Below are 17,009 nucleotides of genomic sequence, written 5' to 3'. Positions count from 1 at the left end.
TTGTCAGCAGCTACAGAGCTGTGGCACTGTTCCCAACTATCCCAGTGCTTTGTCTCCATTAGAGCAAGAGTGACTGAGTTTAACCTTGAGGGAAGTCAACCCCTGATGACCAAGAATCATTTCATCTCCTCCCAAATATAAAGTATCCAGTCCCCCTAAATTCATTAACAGCTGGCAGATCAACTGTGAATACTCTGAATAACTACCAGACTCTCAGCAATCGATCTCCAAAATGGGAGACTTGATAGCTGCGTGTTTGTCAGCCAAGAATAATCTCTGTGATTTGTGTTTCCATGAGATATATGCTTCCCCTCATGAGACAGACTGGCTTTGTGAGTGGTTTCACCCCTCATTTCACCATTTGCCTAGGAAGACTGTGGGCTGAAGTGCAGAGGCAAAGGTACTAAAGGGCCTTCAGTACTTTCAGAGTTACCAGGGGAGAAAGCAACTAAAGTCCAAAGGTTGCGTTGGTGTCTGCAGAATACAGGAGATACCATAGCAAAGCTCAACAGGAACCTTTTTTTTTAATATGTATTTTTAAAATAGCTAATTCTACTCATGCCTCCCTATTCACAAGTCCTGAGCTGCATGTCTGGAGGGCCTGGCTAGAGCAGGATGATGAGTGCAGTTATCTTCCACTCCCTGGATCTCCTGGGCTCTTCAGCATGTGGTCAACAAGTTGAGGTCACCAAGATGTGCCTTTAAGGAACTGAAAGCAATTGTGGTCTTTTGAGACATCCTGACCCATTTGTGTAAGTCATTAATATTTGTTCCCTTTTAGCTAATTTTGTTTGTGTCTTAACATTCCAGTGCTGTCCATTATCTGTCCGTCATCTCCTCTGTTTAAGTCTAGGTGCTTCCTCTGCCTGGGTGTTCTGTGAAGGTGTGTGTCTGGATGCTGGGAACTTGCATATCTGGGTACTATTGACACCTGCCACTCTTAACAGCCATGCTTCTGGTTTTCCTTTCTTTTCCTTCCTTTCCTTCCACACCCAGACATGCCCACTCACTCTCCATTCCTACCAATTTTAATATTTTTATTACAAACCTTGGTTTTCACAGATGAGTTTAATCAGTTTGAGTTTCTGCACCCAGCAAAATGTCTCCTCATTCCTTATAGACTGTTAGTGATGGCCTATTTCTTCTGTGAAGCAAATATACCCCAAAATCCTGACTTTTCTGGGGTACCCATGTAGCTAAGGGTCAGATTAAGAAGAGCACATAGGGACAAACTGAAGTGCAGGAAGCTTTAAGGCACTGAAGGACAATATTTCACTCCCAGTTACCTCCTTCTAGTAGCCCATTCAGCCTGGAGGCTTATATGGTGCTGCCAGCTTGAGTTCCAAGTTTCTTTGAAGGTTCCTGGTTTGAGCAGATGGGTGATTAGATGACACCTAATATGGCTGAAGGTCTGTCAGCACCTGTACCTGCCCCTGAAGAACTTGGTCTTCAAGGAACTGTGCAACACATGCTTGGACAACTCAGCCCCCTGTGAAAACCCACAGGAATTCTGCCTCAAGGGGCTGGTTTGGAGCTGTTTAGGTCACTGCTTGGGGGCTCCCAGCTCAGCCTGTGGCTCTGAAAGGAACTGTGGCACTGAACAAGGCATTCTGTCTGACACTTCAGGGGCCAGGTACCCTACACTGGGCATTCTAATGAAGCAGAAATGACATGTACAAAGCTTCCACTAAAACCATGTGCCACTGCTCTGCAGTTGTTGACTGTAGGAACACTTATACTGAGCAGAGATGACACAAAGCTTACACAGTCTTCTTATTTAAATAGTCACAGTAGTCCCCATCAGCAGCAGCCTTAGCATGGCATTTTCTGTATTTTAAAATGTGCGACAAAGGGAATTTAATCTTTGAGTTTCCATCAGGATAACTTACCTTGTAAGCTAGCAGTGAGGTTTCAATGTCTGTAAGTATCTGAAGGGAGGATGGACCAGGCTCTGCTCAGGGGTGCCAAGGAATAGGACAAGAGGCAATGGGCAGAAACTGATACACAGGAATTTCTACCTGAACACAGGGAACAGCTTCTTTACTGGTTATAGACTGTCCAGAGAGGCTGTGGAATCTCCCTCACTGGAGATATTCAAGATCCATCTGGACACCATCTTGTGCAATGTGCTCCTGGATGACCCTGCTTGAGCAGGGAGGTTGGACCAGATGACCAACTGTGGTCCCTTCCAACCTGACCCATTCCATGATTCTGCTTCCATAATGCAGAATAGAGGGTTGTGTCTGTGTGTGTTAGTTTTTTTCTACAGTGTTTTCTGCTATTATAGGTATGAAAAAAGGTCATATTTTTAAAAAAGCTCATAATTCTGTACTGAATGCATAAGTTTTTCCATCCAGTATATTATGTGGTGAACACAATGCATAGCAGCTCATAGGTATTAGACTTCATGTTAATTTCCAATGCTCTCAAAAAACCAAGGGGATTCATTGGTTGGATGCAATTCAACAAAACCATAAAAATTAATCAGTGTTCAAATAGTAGCCATATTCAGACAATATTTTTCAGGACAGTAAAAGATAGGATTCACCCTCCTTAATTTTAGTAATTTTAAATTAGATGTCCAAGTCCAACTTCAAGTCTTCTCCAAGTCTTCTAGGTTTTCTGTGGGAAGTGTTTAGAGAGTCATCAACTGAATTGGAATGGAAGACCATAAATTTGCAGATGATCTAGAAAGATGACAAGGCAATTATTACTCATTATTTTTCACAAGAGAAGGGCTGTGGAACACATAGCTAAATCAACATCCTGTCTTTACAATGAACATGGTTTGTAATTAAATCATCTATTATGTCACAGGATGCAGTAAAATAATTAAAAAAATATTTAAAAAGATGTAGAGAAATTCAAGAATAGGTCCATTCTGGGATTATTGCATGTACTTATTTGACTGAGACACTTGCCTTGGGAAACCCCTGTGCTACTCAATGAGATGGGGAGGATATATTGGGGACAAATATTTCCAGTTGCTGGCTAGCATCAGAAACAGGATGTTATTCTGAATTGATTTTTGCCTTGATCAGTTTTGGGGTTTTATGTTCCTTTGTCTCCTTACGTCTAAAGAGCATCACTGAAATAACACTGCAGTAACACTGAGTACTCTCAGCGCTGTCAAAATTTTTGTAAGCATTATGTTGAAAGAACAATTTATTGTAATATTTCTAAAGACAGTTTTGAGTTTGTTTTTCTAAGGGAGCTCATGACAGCAAGAGCAAAAGCTGACTTCCTCAAACACAGTGACCCTGGACTTACAAAGTGGGAGTATATGGTGGGTTTTGATGCTGATTTCTCACCAAAGCCTATCACTCCTTCCCACACTGGACAGGGAGAAGAAAGTAAAATGAAAGGTTCATGGGCTGCAGTAAGGACAGGGAGAGATCACTTACCAGTCACTGTCATGGGCAAAACAGACAAGACTTGGATAAAAATTAATTTAATTTATTACCAATCAAATAATAGTAGGATAATGAAAGTAAACCTAAACCTTAAAAAAAAAAAACAAACAACTTACCCCATCCCTTCCTCTTTCTTGGACTTGGACTTAAATTTACTCCTGATTCTCTACCTCCTACTCCTTCAGCAGTGCAGGTAGATGGGAAATGGGGGCTGCAGTCACTTCATTACAGGGTATCCTGCCCCACTGGCCCTCCATGGGCTGCAGGACACAGCTGCCTCACCATGGTCTGCACTGCGGGCTGCAGGGGAACCTCTGCTCTGCCTGGAGCACCTCCACCCCCTCCTTCACTGACCTGGGTGTCTGCAGGGATGTTGTTCTCACATATTCTCACTCCTTGCCCTGTCTGCAGCTGCTATTGTGCGGTGACTTTTTTACGTCCTTAAATCTGTTACTCCCAAGGTGCTACCACCATCACTGATGGACTCAGCCTTAGTCAGTGGCAGGTCTGTCTTGGAGCCAGTTGGCACTGCCTGCATTGGACATGGGGGAAGCTTCTGGCACCTTCTCAGAGAAACCACCCCTGTTGCCCTCTGCTACCAAAACCTGGCCACACAAACCCAACACAGAGAAATATGTAATTCTACATTGGCCATCTGATTGTAACTTCAGTTTGCCTGACTGAGAGATGACAATATTTCCACTCAGAGTGCTGATTCTTGAACAAGAAATGGAGGTGAGTTGGGAAAAGTGTTGCAGAGTTTACAAGAAGAGCCTTCAAGAGGGATATCTTCTGTGCACAGTCCTTGGTTTCTCACCTTGGAATAGGAGATGTTGAAAGGGAGCAAAGTCACCCACATCTTGTTCTGGATGTTCCAAGGTATGAACTGAAGATTTTGGCTCTTTTTCTTTCTTGCTCCTAAATATCTGCATAAGCTCTAGGTACCATAGGCCATGCTTTGTATGCGTAGTGGGACAGGACCCAGACATTTTTTCCAGAAATATGATTATGCAGAACATCAACACCAGAATATGTGAACATCTCAGAATAGAAATGGAAATTTTTGCTCCAGGCCCCCAGCAGAGTGCTATTCATCCAAACAGCTGCTCTCTTCCCCAAATATAGATAAGGAGCTTAATAACTTGATTTAATAATTTTAGAAATATATTCAAACTTTATTTTTCTTAAGAGCATCATGGTCAGTTTAGAGTTCTTGGAATTTGGACATGTAGGATTTCTTAAATCCCTCCACAGAAGAGGATTAACAAGCTGGCCAAGGTTGCAAAGGGAATCCTTTCCTGTGTAGTTTTCATGGAGGCAGCTTTGCAAAAGTGAAAATTCCAGTTACCTCTTTGCAACCTCTTTGCCGATAGCCCACCACATTTTTACCAGACTGTTTGAGGCCTACATCTGGCCAGCTGCCAGTGGGCTGGGAGGACAAGTGACTTATTAAAGTGTGCTGGGGATGTGTGTAGTACAGAGAAGAGTGAGCAGCACTGCTAGTTCAGATGCATTTGTCCTCAGAATAAGAACAAAATCAGGACATGTTCTTGCTGCAGAGGCTTGAATAGAGTCTTTCTCTTTACAGTGGCTGAAAGACAAATTCAGCCTAAAAGTAAGAGTATGATGAAGGAAACTCTAACAGTATAGAAAATTAACCATTGTTATAATTTATCAAGGGAAGCAATGCCCTTCACTGAACAAATTTTATCTCAAGATCTATTCAGGCACACATTCCAGTGCAAGGAAGGCTTTTGAGCCTGACATAACACATAGAAAATCTTATAGCGCCATAATGCACGAGGTTGGACTAGAGGATTTCTTTTTGTCCTCCAGGTCTGTGAGTTTCATGTAGTTCCTGTCTGCAAGAAAGAGAAGCCTTGTTAGTACATGCTAAAGGTGTAATGTTTTTAAAATGAGCACATGTGCAAACAGGATCACTGTGATGGGAAATGAGGAGACTGGTTTTAGGGTGGTGAAACAGAAGCTGGTGGTTTCTGTGCCCTAGCACATTAAGACACATTAAAAATACACCTTCCTCCATTATTAAAGATAAAACCACACAATTTGCATAAAGAGGAAGCTAATGCAATGTGGCAATGTCCAAATGCCGAGTGAAAGAGAGAAACACAATAGAAGAGAAGTCAACAGACCAGAAAGGGATTTAGGATAGTGAAAAGGAGTAGAAAGGAAGAAGAAGTGATTGCATTTGCCAAAGATGCTGCTGTGATACCTGTGTGTGAAGAGTCCCATTCAATGAGAAGAACTGGATCACCATCCTTTGAGATGTCTTTCTTTCAGTTTTTTTTTTTTTTGTGCTTCAGAGCATCACTTAAGATTCACATGTCTGGTACATCACACATACCTACTTGAATGCCTTTCTACATGAGAAAAATTGTATCTTTCATCAAGGTAATGTATTTTTTTTAAACTGTCAGAATCATTCCAATGAAATGCATGAAGAAATCAATAGCAGAATTGTATTAAAGAAAAGCCACAGCTTTGCTCACAGTTAAAGGTTTCAAGTTCAATAATGTTGGACTTTAAAGAGAAGGAAAGAAATTTCCTTCATTTTTACTATAATGCACTTAATGCACCATACAGAGAAGAATAGAAGCGCTGTCCAATAGACCCTTTGTGTTTTCCTCAACCTTTGCTATCAGCCTCCTTCTCTATTTCTTTTTAATTTTCCTTCATTTTCAAAAAAGACCCCTCCACTGCAAACAAATTTAATTCCTTCCAGTGGCACTGCACCAGATATCACTGCATCCTGTCACAAACCATATCTGTGACCTTTAGAGAACTATCTTTTATTTTGAAATATTGGTAGAAAATATATTCCTGGTTCTGTGGTTTCTGAAAGAAAAAAGAAAGATTAAAGGGTGGGCTACTGCCACAATGAGTACATTTTTTTTCAAACAAACCTGTTCTCAGTATGTTTATACACAGTGAAGAGAAGAAATAGATAAGCAAGATGTAATTTCCTTCTGTCACAAATAAGACTATTTCTTGAGGATTATTTTCTTTGGCAGTCCTTTTCTGTCAGAAATGCAGGACTGCCCCAGAACAACTGCTTCTGTTTGGAACTATTCTCAGCTACCTAGTTGTGATTCCTGGCTATACCTTAGGGATTGTTGTCTGTGGAGCTGAGCTGGAATCACGAGCTGACAATCACTAAAGAGCTGACAGTCTCTGCAAGGGCTCCTCTGCCAGCAGCTGAGAGGAAGACACCGGACCTCGGGCAGGCGATTCCTTTCGGGACCATCTCCCTGGACCGGTCATCTCTTCCTGGGTCAGAGCCACTGCCCTCCCCCTCCCCCCCCCCCCAGCTGTAATAGTTGTCCTCAGTGTTTGTCTCTTTGGTGTCTCTAAGTTGTCTTCTTCCATTTAAATGTACTCCAGGCAGTCATTTATCACAACCTGCCTTTGAACTGAACTCGCTTTTTTCCCTTGCTGTCTTTGAATATTCCTCCCACCGACAGCTACTCTTTCTTTACACTCTTTTTGCATTACTTTGCGTGGGTTTTTCTGCCAGCTACGTCTTAAAAGAGAATTTTGCTTTCTGATTTTAAATAGCATTTCTAATAAATACTATTTACTTTTCTAAAGTAAATACTTTTCTGGTGAGGGAGAAAGGATTTCTGCCACAGAGCAAACAAATGCCTGTATCCTTACAAATACTTAAACGGGGTTTAAGTTTGCATGGTCTGACCATCTCTGTGTTAATAAATTGCATAGTGGCTCAACACTTCTCTGTCCCACTCTAATTGAAAAACTGGTTATCTTCCACCAGGAACAAACTCTGATCTGGTTTCCACCTGAAAATCAGAGTCTCTGGGAATGCTTATGAAAACATGAATGTGATTAAAGATCTGATGTCCAGGGAGACCACAATATAGCCTCATCTTCACTTGCTGCCACATCCATGGTATTGTTTTGGGCTGTTCACTCCCTGCACCAGAGAGCAGATTCTGTTTGATATTATGGGCTCAGAGTCCATCAGCAATTTTCCCACCTGCTGCAATAATGTAAACAGCAACGACAAGGTACCTCTTGGCTCTTTCTTCAAAGATCCCATCAAAATGCCCCTCCTTTTGGGAGATGGGAAAAAAAAGGTGCTGGTGAACTCTTATTTGCCTCCTCACATGCACAATAGTAATGCTGTCAGCAAGTTTGTACCAACTTCTTCTCTCCTTCATGGACTTAGACTGGATAGAGGCATGATCTCTGCTTCAGATTCCCTAACTGGTGAAAAGGGGAGCAGCTGTGCTGGCTAAAAGGCTGCTGGAAGGTTTGCCTATGGTAAGATTAAGAAAATTGAGAGGATGTTTACTTTTAATTTAATAGTAAGTGTAAGGCATCTTCTAGAGAGCAGACAAAAAGAAAAAGGTGTGAATAATACAAATTCAATAAATTAATTAATCTTACATTTATCTGATCCTAGCTGAATTGGAGATAATATCAAAAGAGTAAATTTTTAGTTTGAAGTTCTGCAGTGCCTATCCCTCCCCCTTTACCTGTAGAAAGCCTCTGTGGTCTCCTGTGTATAACTTATCATCCATTTATTGAAGTGCAGGGCAAACTGGGATCTGGGAGAGCAGATGGATGACTGACAGTGCTTTGACCCACACTTGTAAGGCAATGATGAAACAGTGAGCCTGTCTCTAGAATGTCAGGGATTGCCTAGTACTAGCTGGTTCAACCAGTTTAAAATGGACTGTGTCACCTCTTTTTGCAAAGCAACAGTTTCTCAGTATTGGCCAAGTAGTGAATTTACTACTCAGGTTCTGACAGGTCAGACCCTTTAGCTTTCTTATTTCAAGGTAAGGGCAGATTTTACATCTTAGCTTTGCACCCAGAGACACTTATTCCCTGTCTCTCCTGTGCCAGCACACTCCACTCTCACTGCAGTCACTTAAACCAGTGAAGATGAAGGGAACAGGAGGGTCAAGATCTGCAGGGAGAGTCAAAGCACAGCTTTTACTTGCAGGGGAGGACATGATGGCACAAAGTTTAAGGCTGCTGCTGAAGCTAGATCTGATGAGGAACACACTGGTCTGGTGGAAGGTGTCCCTGACCATGGCAGGGGGGTTGAAACTAGATTACCTTTAAGGTCCTTTCCAGCACAATCAATTCTGTGATTCTATGAAACACTGAAAGGGTCTATGGCAAAGGCTTGTGGAAAGATTAAAGAAGAGCAGGAAGACACCTGGAGCAGGGTACTGTCTGTGAGAAACCTGTGCTGGTATTGCTCTGCTGTGTGCCCAAGGGCATCCTGATCATATTTTGTCCAAGATGAAGGCATGGGAGGGATAACTCTGTATTATCATTCCTGGGGAAAGATTAATGATGAAGACCTGGTACAGGCAAGTCCACTTGCTTTAAATAAACTCTTGTACTTAACTGGTAGCTTGGCAGCTTCCCTTGTTTTCCTGTGCAATGCTCTAATGAAATAGTGTGGACAAATCCTGTGACTATTTCCCTAGTTACTGTTGTCCTGGCAGAGTGCTTAATGCATGTTCCTGACTGTAGCATTCAAAGACATCTCCCAGCTCCACAACATTGACCTCTTGTGTGTGCTGAGGGATTGAAAACCATCATGGGTTTCCACCCCGAGTCTCTTACACACAGGAGCTGTCCACTGGTGCAGCACTGTGCCAGCCATTCCTGCATTCCTGCAGTGGGGGTTTACCAAGGAGACAGCAGGCTGTTTGCTGCTGGTTTGTGTGGTGCCTTGTGTGAAGGACTTTTTACACGTGCCCTGAACACTACCTGTCCCAAAGTAAGTGTTAATGAGTGGGAAAACGGACAGGGCACAGCCACTGATTATCAGAGGGGTCCACACCCACTGTCAGCTCAGCCTTTCAGGGAGCAGCAATATATTAAAATACTGTCTATTTGTAAGACTTCCCTAATCTGTCAGATCCTCTATGTTTAAAAAGCGTAGGGTACGGGACAATAGGTATTTTCAGAAAGCATCTTCTGTAAACAAAAATGTGTGTGTGACTGCATATAATGGATACACATGATTTATGAGAGCGCTGCAAAACCAGCTAGATTTTGTGTGCAGATATATATGGAGACCAATTTTATAGTCTTCATGTGTGTGCACACACGTTTAAATACACGACAGTATGAGATCTCTTTTGGTGCTCAGTACTCTTATGATGTTCTGTAGTTTTTTCACTCAGAAATGGTGCCAAGAGTAACTGAATTTGTGGTTAAAAATTGTGTGCCTGGCCAGTGGTATTGTACCAGGTGCTCTTACTGCCTTGATGTGCCAACAAGCCTCATGTGTAGGAACTGGAATTGCTCTATGTGGACAAATATTTTTTACTAGTTACAGTATACTTCCCTAAAAAAACCCTATTTTTCAGAATGTAAGTGGTTGTAGCCATCCTGTCTTTACTCAGACATACCTACACAAGTATATAACATTCTCAATGTTTTATGGGTATTAAATTACTATAGAATTAGAACTTCTTGAATTTGAAAACTGTTTGAGTAATCGTTCATGGTCTATGGTCTATGCCATTCTCTTTTTTTTGTTGTTGTTGTTTTTTTTGTGGGTTTTTTTGGTTTTTTTTGTTTGTTTGTGTTTTTTGTTTGTTTTTTTTGTTGTTGTTTTTTGTTTTTTGTTTTTTTTTTTTTTTGTTTTTTCTTCCCTTAGTTTGGATGCAAAATTTTCCAGTTTCTGCACCAGTTTGCCAGAGTTTGGTTGTGTCTCAAGGGAATGCATAGCCAGTGCCACCAACTCTTTAGAAAAGTTTCAAACACAGTAAAAAATAAAATGAAATAATGAAAACACTTGAAGATGTGAGTAAGACGAGACTGTGTAGCAAGCTGTATGTTGGAATTTTGAAGCACTTCTTTGTACTCAGCTCCTGTGAGCTGACAGTGGTCTGTGTGTACACTGAATTTCGTAGGGAGCTACCCAACTGTCAGAAATAGCTGTGAAGAACCAAACTGCGGTACTTAACTAAAAATCAGTTCTTTTTACTTACATGCTCTTTCTTTCTGGCACTGAAGGAGGGATTTTCAGGCTTCTTTTGCTTTTATAAACTCTCCAGATATTTTTCAGTGAGAATACTGCATACCAAAATGTACAAGAACAGGTTCTTTTTTCATCTTAATTGCAATCACAAAGGACTTTTGCAGTCAGACCATCCCAGTACAGAAACTCTGACTCACTGAAGTGAGCATCAAGAACCAAGGCCCTTTTGGACCTAGAGATGAACCTCACAAGTAGCATGTGCCTTTAACAAGAGCTTAACCCTTTCAGCTTTTTGGTGTGAGCTGTGTCCATTCTGAAAGAGAACCAGAAAGGAAGTTCAGATTATTCTGAAATTCCAGGTTTGGGCTCCACCAAACCTCAAAGATAATCTGGTTTTTTTCCCCTAGAATCTATATGAGATTAAGAGGAATGCCTGAAATGTGAACCTTTGCTCAGGACAGATAATGTTAAAAAATGCACAATGAAGTAAAAGTTATAAACACAGCATAAGCCAAGACTTGTTGGTTTATTTGTAAAACTAATATGGGTTCAAAGTTTCTGTGTTAGACAAAGAGCTCTAAATGAGACTTACGGTAGCAACTACAGTTTATTTTCCCCTCCAGCTTTTCAAAAGTTGATGTCAAACACTCAAAAGATGAAAATTAATTATTGCATTTTTACTGTAGCTATGAAAAGAGAGAAATTGTCTCAGAATTAGTAGCCTTAAATTTGCTGCATTTGAGTCATTCCAATCTGCTGTATGCGAATTTTTGTGGAGACTTCTTAATTTAGTGACTGAGCCAATTCAAATTGTAGTAATACAGAGACTGCTTTCATAATGCAGTATCCAGGTGTCTTTGGCAAAGTCCATGCACTAGCAGTTCAATTCTACTCTTCCATCATATATGTTCTACAAAACATTTTAAAAATAAATAATTTAAAAATCTTTCTGTCTGACACAGCAAAACCAATTAGTGCCCTTTATGGTCTGACAGCTTAATTTTTATTTCTTGAAGAAAAAAATTATTCAATTCCTAAACCCAATTTGGACTTATGCAATTTGTTAAAAAGCCTCAGAAATTAGCAAGCAGCTTTTACAAATGTTTAACTTAAAAACAGCCAGGAAGGTTTGGTTTTTTTTACATTTGTTTAAAAAAATTATATTCCCTCAAAATGAGACCTTTGTGCCAAGTTTTATTCTGGAGCACAGCTTTACAGCTGAGCTAAAACCCCCTATAATAGGAGAAAAGTGACAGACCCTTAACTGTAGTAGCATGAACAGCACTGCTATAATTCCTGGGTGAACTTTGTCCCTGGATGTGTGTTTTTGGAGTGTGCCGGGGTGACATTCAGCCTCTACATTCATTTTTATGATAATTCAGAGTAAATTGTGGTGCAATAAACTCTTCAAGCCTGTCTTTCTTGTGAAAGCCATGAATCAATCAGCTGCAGGCTTTTTTGGGTCTTTTCAATGTATAGTGATCATTTAGATTTGACATGCATTGTGAGACCTTGGCTTAGCTCCTCTCTATGGTCTGTCATTAATTCCAGCCTTTACTGTTCTGAAGTACAGTGAAGGATGACTGAGAAATCATTGCCCCTCTTCAGCTCTGTTATTGCACAAAATAGCAGCGCAATAATTTTTTGTCAATGTTTTACTCTAAAAGCTTTCTACATCAGTTTTGAAAAGGAAGCAATAAAGCCCATTCAATGGTATGAATAAAAATCCTTTGAGGTTTAGGCGCAGGGCTGCTTTTCTTCAGCTGGTAATCAAATTGGAGCTAAAATGAAATTGAGTTTTCTTATGAAAATAGCCTTTGTTGCTGGGAAGGCTGGTAATTCATAAACAATAACCTGCTCTTTTGTGTGGATAATAATATATTCATGTTCTTTCAATAGGGTAAAAGCCAGACCTAGTGCATTATGGTACAGTAAAAATAGCAGAAGGAGCTTGCTGGAATAATCTTGAAGAAGAGATGTAGCATTCGGTGACTTAAGCTTTCAGCTACCATCTGAAATTGTACTTTGCTTTTATTTGCGAGCCGGGTTTTAGTTGTTGATTTGTTGCCGCTATACAATATTTGGTTAATTGTGGAAGATCTCAAGCTGTGCTCATCACTGCTCCTGCGAAAGCTGCTGCCAGCTGCTAGAAACAGAGCCTGCTGCTACAGGATGTACACTATTCACAGGAGCAGCCTCTCAGCGCTGATTATCACTGAAGAGTTCCCTGCTCTCCATCACTGCGCGCCCTGCACGCAGCCGGACTGCGGAGCGCGGGGAGGCAGCCTGCCTGCCCTCTCCTCAAGGTAAGGCAAAGGCGTGCGCCGGGGCTGCCGACGGCGCGGCGGGCGAACTTGGCTGGGAATTTTCCAAGCGCTGGTGGGGAAACAGGCTCCCAGCCCCGGGGAGGATAGCGTGGGCTTAGTCGCTTTGCAGCCGAGCGGGGGCTGGAGGAGGACATGAGGGGCAAAGAGTGAGGGTTTCCAAGTGCTCTGTGAGGTGCTCTTGGAAATGTTGCTTTGCGGTTCGGTGTTTTTTTCTAATCAGCCGGGCGAGACTTTGGAGGTTTGATTCAGCACTGGTTCTTGTTGAATTGGCATACCTCGTTGTCACGTCTGTGTTTTGTGACTCGATGCTAAAGGTCTTGGTATGGATGGAGGTTGCTCCCCAGATAGGTTGTGTGAGCAAAGGCAAGAGGCTGGCAGAAAACTCTGGGAGCATGTCCTGTCTGTAGTGACTCCTTTTCTTTTCCTCAGCTCGGGGGGAGTGGAGGGTAAACTTCAGCCTGAGTACCTGAAATTACCTCCTTCCTGCTCCTCTCCATCAGTTTATGCTTTTAAATTGTTGATAGCTTTGATAGAGTTGAGCTCTGAGTGGTGACAAATTTGCATGCAGACAGAGACATGCAAAAATGCTGATTCGGAGTCTGTTTAAGTGTAAGATGCAGATTTGATCAGCCTCACCAACGCTGAGGTGAGAGATTGCTTAAAGATTTAGCTAATTTTTGACTAGTCCTCCTGCCTGGCTTACAGAACTAATACTAAAGCCACTCGTCAGAGTGCCCAGGGAGATGCAGGGTGAGACACGATGGCTGGTTTAAACTGTGCCATTACTTGTGGATTTCAGTGGCAGGGAGGACTGGAGGACTGAGCGTGTCTTGGTGGCAAGTTGGAAGCAGCTTTGCAAAGGGCTTTCTTACAGTGGAAAGGTTTGTAAGCCAGACTCTGCAAGCCACACTTTTTAACTGAAATAAAGAATGGATTAATATCATGTGTATTGTTCTCCTTATAAACTTATCCAAGGCTTTAGAAAAGTTTAACACCCCCCCCACCAAACCAGAACGTATCCAAGGCAGACAAAAGTAAATGAGAATGTAAAGTGGAAAGTCTTACAATGTGGATTATTTTCAAAGTAACATTGACATTAGATCTGTACCGTATGCAAGGCTGTCTTGAAGGAGTTGCAGAGGTTTTTATTCATTTTTAACAGTGAAATTACATGCCTAACAAAAGGAACTTTTACAGGCACAGTGGTAACTGACAGTCAAAGCAATATATGTCATTATCCAATTAGTACACACAAATGTGTTTTTATTATTCACTTAACATACCTCTGTGTTTGGCTCCCAGTGTTTTATTTCTCAAAGTGTTTTAAGACTGGTATATGTTTTACTGCTGCAGTTGGAATAATATCTGTGCACATTACAAGTATTTATATTGTTGTTGCTCATTGGGTTAACTCTGTCTTGAGAAAAATCTTTAAAATCAAAAATTATGGGTAAATGCTGGTTAGACAAAATGTAGCATGCACTCAATTCCAGTTTTCTTCACAATGGGAAAATTTGCTTTATATTACATTTGAAGTTGAATTGAGATAAATAATATTGCTTGTGTTTAAAAGAATGATAATATAACTAAATTTTCAAGTGCATTTGAATGTTAGCATATAAAAGAGCATCTGTTGGTACTTACTAATGTGAGAACAGAGAGTCTATTCAACAGAACCAACCTTTTTGTTTTGGTGAAAAATAAACTATCTAGCAATGTGTTTTTGGCATTTGTTTCATTGGGAAACTAGTGAACTGACATGTGGTGCTGATATTAGCTTTTTAATTACAAGCTTAGCAGAGTTCTGGTGCATTGCATCATCAGAGTTCTTTAGGAGGAAATATTTCAGTTGTAGTTGGACAGTGCTGTTGTCCTAGTACCAAATACATACAATAGGTATAACAAGTTTGCCAAGGAATCCACTTTGTCCACAGCTTCAGAAAGAATTTTCCTTTTCTTGCCATATTTGAATAAGATTTAGTGAATGTGTTTGAAGTGGAGCATGTTTCCTAATGTTTCCGATGTTGGATTCACCTTTGCCATGGAAATGCATGCTTTGTTCTGGGTTTCATGCAGAAAGGATGCTTCATTTAGGTATGAGGTGCTCTAATGAAGCTCTGGTATGTGCATAAACGTCCATGAAAACAAACGATGTCTTTAAATTTCACTAGCATTAGACATTTCCCACACTGATAGCCCCAGAGTGGGACAGCTGTGCACTAAAGAAAGTACAAGCTTCCCATGAGAGAAGTGCTAATGCATCTCATGTCCAAGTATTATTCTGTTGTTTAGCAGTATTATGAATTAGGAACAATTACCTAACAGTGAAACACTGTAAGACCCTCAAACTAATTTCATGATGCCTATTTTAGACTATAACATAAAAAAAAAAAAAAGGTGTTTATTAATGTTAACTTTATGTACTACTGTAACTCACAGAAGCAGATATTTTCTATTGCAATTAGCATTTCTAAGTTTATAAAGTAACACATTTGATGTCTATGCAGCCATAAGTTACAGGCTCCTTATTACAACACACAAAGTTGCCCCTTGTTGACATAGTTGGTTGGATGATGCTCTATACATTTGCCTTGAAATTTTAAGTTTCTGTTGATGCTGGAACATAAATTCTTTACTGAGTATGGTTTCCCCTTGCAGATACAAGGCAAATGATAGCAATTATTTTGTAATAAAAAGAAAGTTCCAACAATTGCAGACAATAGTGTAACTGAAGGCCATCAAACCCTGTAGTGGAACAAAAATTAATATATTCAGTTTAGGCATATCTTACCTAATGAATACATCCTACCACTTGGAAAAAAAGCCCTGACCTTTTACATAAGAAGGTAAACTAAGTGAATTAAGTTATAAACGTATTTTTACACATTTGGTGTCTCTGTATTAACGGTATTTAAATTCTTCAGCCTTGTTTTTCAAGTAGTTGGTGGTCACCTTGGCTGGATTTGCATGTAGTTGTTTTTTAAAAAAGAATACTCAGTAAAGGCATATCTGGATAATTTATTCATATTAGAAATCTGGTGCTAGAATAACTCTGACACCAGGCTTGTCTGATAGGCTTTAAAATGTGTGAAAATAATACTTAAGACAAAAAAATCTGTTAAAGGATTTTTATCAATAATTATGATAATGAAGGTCACAAAGTGTGACCCATATTGTGTGGATGAATGTCTGTAGACTGCTGTTTCATAGACCTTCCTGCTTTTGCTCTTCCGGTTGTTATGTTTGCTTAAACTTTGTAGATTTTAGTAAAATGCTGTACTTCTGTATGCAAATCACAGAGATAAAAGTTGAGAGCAGCCTGAAGCTTCAATACTTTCATGTCTGTCTATTTCAATCCTTGAAAACTGAGAGCTTGTTTACTGGTGTCTTTTTATTTTCAAGTTGGATGTAAGGTTAGCAGACTTCAATGTTTATTGTTAGCTTTCAATGCACTCTGCCTTATCGATGTACTTGAATCCACGTGGTGCATGTAAAATGAAAAGCTTCAAGTATTTTTATTAAGACATCCAGGAAGAGGTCTGTAAACAAGGCTTTGCCTTCTAGTGCTCAGGCTTTGCACTGTCACCTGTTGTAAACACACTCTTGATTCCTTGTTATGTGGCCAGAAAAAAAAGACCAGATCTCTAATGTGTGTGGTGCCTTTTTAATGCTATTTGAATACCAATGTTCTTCTGTAAAATAGGAATTTTATGCTTTATGAGGAGAGCTGGTCCCTCAACTTTTCTCAGTGTGATGGCCCAAGGGTAATGTTATTTTAGAGTGTAATTCAGCTCATTTTATCTAAACTGTTCCTAAAGATGGTTGGAGCAGAATATTTCTGCTTTAAAGCTCTCAAACACAGTACAAATAAGTCAATAAATGCAAAACATTTTGCTGGCAGTTGGGCTACTTAAGTGGCTTCAGCACTTGGAAGAAAGGAGGGATTCCACTTTAATAGTTTTTAGTGGTTCAAAATGGGCTGGAAATAAGCAGAGGAAAATCAGCTAAAGAGTCAGCTGAAGCAAGAGTCCTCCAACTTGCTGTTACAAATGGGAAACCAGGATCCTAACTCTCTACTGTCTAGTACTTTGCTGTTTCTCTGGTGATTTCAGAAAGTAGGTAAAAAATGGAGGCTGGCATGGCAGCTGTGTTACAATTCAAAGGCCTGGGCATCCTCCAGGTTAGATTATGAAATTGGGGGAGGAGGAAATGGTGGCTGGGAGCCACAAGTTTCTGGGACCACAGGCAACCCCACAATAATAGTGGTATAAATGT

The sequence above is a fragment of the Coloeus monedula genome (genome assembly GCF_965178545.1).
Source record: "Coloeus monedula genome assembly, chromosome: 3".
Taxonomy (NCBI): domain Eukaryota; kingdom Metazoa; phylum Chordata; class Aves; order Passeriformes; family Corvidae; genus Coloeus; species Coloeus monedula.
Note: the sequence above shows the minus strand (reverse complement) of the source record.